Here is an 8,767-nt window from a genome sequence, read left to right as displayed (position 1 = left end):
ACAAATTAAGTTACACTGTAGTTTACTGGAGTCCTCAGTTCATGCCCCAATTTATCAATCAATCAATCAAATGTTATTTGTATAGCACATTTCAGCAGCAGGCATTTCAAAGAGCTTTACATCATTACTAACACAGAATCACAATGCAACATAGAATCAATCATTCAAGTTCCATCAATAAATTAGTAATTGATTACATTTCAAATACAATCCTAAACAGGTGGGTTTTTAGTTGAGATTTAAAAGAAGTCAGTGTTTCAGCTGTTTTACAGTTTTCTGGAAGTTTGTTCCAAATTTGTGGTGCATAGATGCTGAAAGCTGCTTCTCCTCGTTTGGATCTGGTTCTGGGGATGCAGAGCAGAACCAGAACCAGAACCTGAGAGGTCTGGAAGGTTGATACAACAACAGCAGATCTTTAATGTATTGTGGTGCTAAGCCGTTCAGTAATTTATAAACTAACAACAGTATTTTAAAGACTATTCTTTGAGCTACAGGGAGCCAGTGGAGGGACTTTAAAACTGGTGTTATGTTCTCTATCTTCCTGGTTTTAGTCAGAACGCCAGCAGCAGCATCTGGATCAGCTGCAGCTGTTTGATTGATTTGTTGGACAGACCTGTGAAGACGCTGTTGCAATAATCAATACGACTGAAGATGAAGGCATGGATGAGTTTCTCTAGATCTGGCTGAGACATTAGTCCTTTAATCCTGGAAATGTTCTTCAGGTGATAGAAGGCCGACTCTGTAACTGTCTTTATGTGGCTCTGGAGGTTCAGGTCAGAGTCCATCACTACTCCCAGGTTTCGGGCTGATCGCTGGTTTTCAGTTGTAATAACTGAAGCTGTGCATTGACTCTAGATCTATAACTCTAGATCTATGACTCTAGATCTATAACTCTAGATCTGTGACTCTAGATTGTTCCTCTTTAGGTCCAAAAATAATAACTTCAGTTTTGTTTCTGTTCAGCTGGAGAAAGTTTTGGCACATCCACACATTTATCTGTTCTAAGCATTTGTTCAGTGATTGGATGGGGTCAAAGGTCACCTGGTGACATCGTAATGTAGAGCTGTGTGTCATCTGCATAGTTATGGTAGCTAATATTATTTCCTGTTATAACCTGAGCTAGTGGGAGCATATAAATATTGAATAAAAGGGGTCCTAGGATTGAACCTTGGGGTATCCCACATGTGACCTTTGACCTCTTTGATGAAAAGTTTCCAATTGAAACAAAGAAATCCCTGTTCTTTATGTAGGATTCAAACCAGTTAAGCACTGGACCGGAGAGTCCGACCCAACTCTCCAGTCGATTCAGTAATATGTCATGGTCAACACTGAGGTCCAACAGAACCAGCACTGTGGTTCTGCCACAGTCCGTATTTATATGGATGTCATTGAACACTTTGACTAGGCCAGTCTCTGTGCTGTGGTGACCATGGAAACCAGACTGGAAGGAGTCAAAGCGGTTGGTTATAGTTAGGAAGCTAGTTAATTGTTTAAACAGCTTTTTCAATAACTTTGCTGATGAATGGGAGGTCAGAGGTCAGAGGTCGGCCTATAATTCTGCATTAGTGATTTGTCCAGATTGTTCTTTTTTATAAGTGGTTTGATTACTGATGTTTTCAGAGCCTGGGGGAAAACGCCTGATGAGAGCGATGAGTTTAATATCTGGATCAGATCAGCAGCAATAACAGGCAGGACTTTCTTAAAGAAATGTTCTAGAGTTATAGATCTAGGACATCCAGACAGCAGGAACTGGAGCTTATTGACTTATAATTTCCTCTAAGGTTTTATAATTAAGTAGTTGAAATTGGGTCATTTTTCCTGTATTTGTTTTGTTTGGGCTCAGCATTGGTACTGACTTTATAGTGGATGTTCAGATTAATCCTCTGATTTTTTAAATTTCTCTGAGAAGAAGCTGGAAAACTGGTTGCAGGCGGCAATACATTGGAAATCAGGCGGTAACGTCACAGGAGGGTTTGTGATTCTGTCAACTGTTGCAAATAAAGCTGGAGCATTGTTAATGTTTTTATTTATGACATCTGCAAAGAAAGCCTCTCTTGCATGTTTTAGTGTTAAATGATAGTTACGTAGACTTTCTTTATAGATGTCACAATGAACGTGGAGTTGAGTTTTACGCCATTTTCGTTCTGCCCTACGGCAGAGTTGTCTTGCAGATCTAACTGTTTGTGTATTTCTCCATGGAGATTTCTTTTTACCAGACACAACCTTCATTTTAATTTGGGCAATGGAGTCAATAATATCTGAAACTTTAGACTGAAAATCTTTTACCAACTTATCTACATCATTACAGCTTAAGGGTGAGGAAGAAGAGTAGATTTGATTAAAAGTTTCTGCTGTGTTTTCAGTGAGAGAACGTTTTGTGATGGTTGCTGTTTGTCCAAGTGGGTTAAAAGATAAAGAACTTTCAAAGATAACAGGAAGTGATGCGACAGGCGACATCAGTTACAGAGACATTGGAAATATTCACACCCTTACTGATAACCAGGTCCAGTGTGTGTCCTTGAGTGTGTGTTGCTTGTTTGACATGTTGTGTTAGACCAAAATGTGTGTGTGTGTGTGTGTGTGTGTCTGGGACATAAGAGTGGATAGGGGGCTGACCCTAACCCCAAACCCCCATCAACCAGAAGAGATCAAAGCCTTTAATGAATGAATAGTTGCTATCAAAGCCCAGTGTTTCTTAAACTCCACGTTACTCTGCATGTTTCCTGTAGCGAATCGTGTTGGGACCGTTGTATAGACTTACTGGTCCAGAATAAGTGTCCATCATCCGCTTTGACCTCCCCACAGGTTCTGCAGCACCATGCAGAAGTAGCACAGAATTTAGACTTTAACTTTGGTGATGAAGAAGCAGATGTGATCTTACAGGCGGTGTTGATGAGACACTGAAGGAGTGTCTCCTTCTTTTCTGAAGGAGTTGGAACATGTTGGAGGAGCAACAGAACCGGTTTCTGAGCAGCGCCTTTAGCGTTTCTGTGGAAGAAACCCGGAAGCAGCTCAGTTTGGGTCGATCCAGCAGCGCACCGCCGTCTTCACGCAGCAGGCAACGCATCGCTGAGCTCCGTCTGACAGCCGGTGAGTACGACCTCTGACCCTTCTCTAGCCACGCAAACGGAACCAGAGAGGAGGTCAGCCAGCTGTTTGCGGTTTTCTGTTTCTGTCCACTGATGGAGATAACGGCTTCTTCCTCTGAGCTGGTAGAAAGTCAGACTTCAGCCAGTCTGAACCTGCACAGCTTCATCTGCTGTGCAGAATTTTAATGTTAATGTCAGATTCTGTTTGATACCAACAGTTACTGGGAAACAGGCAGGAATGGGGTTTAAGATCTAGCTTGACTCAGGGTGCGTGGCCTAATGCTGGTACCCATCGCATTACCATCCTACTGAGGGTCTGTGATTAAAAACCCAGCTGTGCACATCCAGCGGAGACTTCAACCGTCCCACAGATCCAACCTTCTGTCTACTGGAGCACTAAATGTGCTGGCTTCTGTGACGTCACATGGCAGGAAAGGGATGTAGGGATGGGGGGGGGACCATGGAGGGCAGGTCGCGTGGTGCTTACCTGAACTTACCTGAGATTTTCAATCAGAACATCAGACTGCAGTCTGGGCTGTTGAGAGGGGCATGTTTGGCTCACACTGTAACCTGACACCACAGGTGAGGCCCAGTTCTGTGGAACTCACCTGAAAGTCGTCAGGCGACTTTCAGAGCAGGTATGCACACAGAGTTCTGCATCTAGGGTCATGTTGTTGAGCAGAGAAGCATCTTCTGAGATCATGAAAATACACATTGTGTTTCCTCTTCCACAACATGGATCCTGATGGTTTAGGTCCAGAACTCTGTTGAATTAACACGTGGCCTCTTCAGGTGAACCTTCCTAGTATGTTACCAGGAAGCAACGTCATGGTTGCCTCCACTATAAAATTTGATTTTTCCACATTTTTTGCCGTATACAACAGTCCTGGAGAGATACCAATGAAGCTGTCTGAAGCCTCCATCTTTCCTGAGCAAGCAGACGTTACCGGTAGAGGAAACTCTGTGTTGACCTTCCTCTACCAATAGAGGGGGCTCATCTTCATCGCCAGTCCAAGGTCCGGTGTCCTCCAATGGTTAGACGTGTCCCTGGTCCAACACACCTGAGTCAAATGGCTCAGCTACTTCCTTTGTGCTGTCAAGTTCTCCAGGATCCAACTGATGAGCTGATTATCAAGAAAACTTCTGACTCGCGTTTTCCTCTGATTTCAGCTGTAGGTCAAGATGTGCACAGAAGAGAATCTTATTGATGTCATGGATGATATGCTAGATGGGGATTTCAGCACCTTCATATGGCATCTGAAGAAGGAAACCTGGAACGGCATGCAACCAATCAAAGGCTCCCAGTTGCAGAAGGCAGGGAGGATGGACGTTGTGGACCTGATGGTGCAGAAGTACGAAACCACTGGAGCCGTGCAGGTCATGATGAATATACTGAAGAAGATCAACAGGAATGACCTGGTGAAGAAGCTGGCAGATCTGTGTCCTGAAGATGCAGCTCAAGGTCAGTCAGAGAGCTTCATGTCAGATTAATGACCATGAAGCTCCATGAACCACTGACTTCATGTCAGTGGTTCTGGAGGACCAGCATCTGGTCCTCCAGAACCACCCCAATGCTTCTCGACCCAAAACTGACCCACAACTTTTAAAGTCAGCTCCAGATTGCAGATGTTTGGTCAGTTTAATTTTGTAGCAATTCTTTGCTGTTTGTGTTTTTAATGTTGTAAAGTATTCTTGGGTGTTTTGAAAGGCGCTGTCAAATAAAATGCATTATTATTATCATCACAGTTTGACCCAGTCATAGAAATTCAGGGTTTGTTGTCGTGACCGGGTTCTGTTAAAGTTTTAGTCATCATGAGCATCCTGACATGAGTTTTTGACTCGTCCTCTAGTTGGTAGTCCAAAGGCGTCTTCAAGCTCCCAGGTCGACTCGGTTGAGGTGCTGAGATCGGTGAGGACGCAGCTTGTGGGGAAAATCTCCAAGCAGGTTCTGCAGCAGCTTCTGGACAAAATGCTGGACAACAAGATTATGAACGACTGCGAGATCGATCTCGGTCCTATGAACCAGGGGGATAAAGTCCGGGCCGTGGTCGACATGGTCCGTAACAAGGGATCCAAGGCCAGCTCGGCTTTCATCGCCGCGCTGTGTGAGCTGGATCCGTGTCTGGCAGAAGATCTGAACCTCAAGTAGAAGACAGAGGAGAGCCGGTCCCAGAGACCGAGACCCTCTGACCCAACACTCTTACAGTTAACCCAACAGAATCTTTCATCAGCTCCAGTGAGCTACAGAAACATGTTTAATCCTCTGGTTAGGAGAACCAACAGGAAGTCCAATCAGAACCACATCATGTCCTGAAAAACACTAAGCCATCACCCTAAAAGATAAAGTTCTACATTAAATCACCAAAAACATGGTTCCATCCGATACCACCAAGTACAGACCAGATGGACCCATTATCTGCCTAGCAATGTAGCCGGATAAATTCTGATTGGATTAAATTAACCTGAAAACACTTCCTGATTGGTTTGTCTCACTTTCAAACATAAAACTTAAAATAAAAAATGTTTTTACTAAATACAATGCCATCGATGAGTTCTTCAGGGCGTCCAGCAGTCTGATGATGATGAAGCTATTTCTCCACCTGAAACCTGTTCGCTGGGTTCTGTTGATCCGACAGGTCCGACAGGTCCAGCATTGGAGTGTGTGTTCTTTCATTGTCTCTGTAAAGGCAGCTGATCACTGATTCTAATAAAACATTTTGACTCCGAGTCTCTGCTGGTTCTTCTCCAACATCAACAAGCTGGAGTCTAGACCAGGAAGCAGAACCTCTCTGCACTTACACGCCGCTAACCCACTGCTAACACGCCGCTAACCCACTGCTAACACGCCGCTAACCCACTGCTAACACGCCGCTAACCCACTGCTAACACGCCGCTAACCCACTGCTAACACACCGTTAGCACACTGCTAACACACCGTTAGCACACTGCTAACTCCCCACTGACACACCTGTAACACACTGCTGACACACCGTTAGCACACTGCTAACAACCCTTACACACTGCTAACACCGTTAGCACCCAACTATCGGTGGGTTAGTGTTAGCAGTGTGTTAACTGCTAACACCGTTAGCACACTGCTAACACACCGTTAGCACACTGCTAACTCCCCACTGACACACCTGTAACACTGCTAACACACCATTAGCATACTGCTAACATCCCACTGACACACTGCTAACACCGTTAGCACACTGCTAACTCCCCACTGACACACTACCAACACACCGTTAGCACACTGCTAACATCCCACTGACACACTGCCAACACACCGTTAGCACACTGCTAACATCCCACTGACACACTGCTAACACACCGTTGGCACACTACTAACATCCCACTGACACACTGCCAACACACCGTTAGCACACTGCTAACATCCCACTGACACACTGCCAACACACCGTTAGCACACTGCTAACATCCCACTGACACACTGCTAACACACCGTTAGCACACTGCTAACATCCCACTGACACACTGCTAACACACCGTTAGCACACTGCTAACATCCCACTGACACACAGAAATGTAAAGGAGTAAAGGATAACCTAACACGAACAAATCATGAAAATCTCCAAGATAAATACGATTGGACAGAAAAATAAAAAATAAAACTCAATGTCTTTTATTCAACACAGATGTTTCTTCTCACAGACTTTTCCAGTTACTGACCATCTGCCCTGATCACATAGAAAGTTCTCCTGGTTCAGTTCTGCTCTGTCCTCTCTGACCTCCGGTTGGTCGTATCAGACGGCTGCTGTTTCTGAGCCTGGTTCTGGTTCTGAGTCCGGTTCTGGTGGAGATTTCTTCCTGTTAATGGGGAGTTTTTCCTCTCCACTGGTCAGTCTGGTTCTGATTGAGTTTGGTTTATTAGATAAGCACTGGCCCAGTAGAACCAACACCAGGTCAGAACCAGAACTAGATCAGAACTTGGTCAGGTTCACGGTCCAGGGTCCTGGTTCTGATCCGGTTTGGTCTTCAGGGAGTTCAGGCGTTCAAACCTCTGATTAAGATCCACCAAGGATCTCCTGGGCTGGAACCGGGCTGTGAAGTTTCATTGGACCGGAACCAGGCGCTTCAAACGTTTAGGGACTTTCTGCTCATTGCATCTTGTTTCCACGGAAACTGAAATAGTCTCTAGTTTCTGTTTCTGTCAGAACCCCCGACCCGACTCCTGGTACTGATTCTGGTTCTAATCCAATCAGAACCTGAATCTGATCCCGATTGGATCCGTGCCAGAACCTCAGTAGTAGACTCCAGAGACCACAGATTGGACCTCGGGCTTCTGGACAGGGTACCGGACCCAACAGAACTAGAACAACAGGAAGTGATCAGCGGCGGATCAAAACATCTCAGTGAGTGGAGAGCCGCTGCCCCCTGCTGGAGGCCTGCAGCTACTGCAGGACAGCCAAAAGTATTCACACCCCGGAACCCGTCCAGGTTCTTTTTTAATTATTATTATTAGACAAACAGTATACAAAGACTCGTTGAGGTACAAAGAACTTTGCAACAAAGGTAGGAAAAAAGAAACCAAGCATGGAGCTAAGACTAAAGACAAAAACATAAACAGTAAAGCAAATGAATAAAAATAGAGCAAGATTTAAAACAAAAGAAAAGTAGAGATACTGACAGTTACCCTTTTTTGCATAAACAGATTTCAAATGTTTCAATGAGGTGTAATACAGTTTAAATTAATTAAGAAAAAATCATAACAAGGTGTAGAACCTCTGCATTTACAGCAGGATTTATGATATTTAACAAGCAAGAAGACAATATTTACCATGTCAGATATTTGACTATCAAGATCATCAACATAGTATAATATATGGGTGATGGTTATCTCTTCAATTTTAAGGAACAACCAATTTTTAATAATGTCTCTCCATAGTTTAAAAGAAAAAGGACAGAAAAAAAGAGATAATTAATGATTCTTCTGGACATTCACTAAAGATACAACATGTTGAATCAAATTTAAATCTTTTGTGCAAAAATTCAGTCACTGGGTAAAAATTGTGAGATTTTTTTTTACCTCTCCAGGGGGTCTTTTTGTGGGCTCTAGTGTCCCTTATATGATAGTGGGCTGACAGGAAACGGGGAAGGACAGGGAGAAGACATGTCGGGTCCGGGAGTCGAACCTGCGACGGCTGCATCGAGGACTCAAGGCCTCCAAATGTGGGTCACGCTAACCGCCACGCCACCACGGCACGCCCCAAAATTGTGAGATTTTGAAGCGAGTCTCTTTAACCTTTGGTGAAATCGGTCATTTTACATACTTGGAGAACGACTTCTCAATTCTAGACAAATTTGTTGTTATCAAGATATTATTATTGTAATCATTAAATAATTTAGATTTGAAGGCCGTCACAAGTATAAGATACTCATCCAGGTTCTCCTTTCAGCCACAAACTGAAACAGCAACAGGAAGCGGGTCACAATCAGGAAGTAGAAAGAAAATGATATGATAAACATTTTTTAAGAATTTAAAACTGTAGAGAGCGTGTTGTAAAAGTATTCATCCCCCTGAGAGAATACTTCTGGAACCACCAGTTGCTGTAGTTGCAGCTGCTAGTCTTTAGGGTTCGTCTCTCCCAGCTTTGATCATCTACTGACTGAAAGTTTTGCTTCTTTGCCAAACAGCTGAAGCTCAGATTAGATGC

This window comes from Xiphophorus maculatus, chromosome 21 (assembly GCF_002775205.1).
Source record: "Xiphophorus maculatus strain JP 163 A chromosome 21, X_maculatus-5.0-male, whole genome shotgun sequence".
Taxonomy (NCBI): Eukaryota; Metazoa; Chordata; class Actinopteri; order Cyprinodontiformes; family Poeciliidae; genus Xiphophorus; species Xiphophorus maculatus.
The sequence above is the reverse complement of the archived record's forward strand: the minus strand, read 5'-3'. Positions refer to the sequence as shown.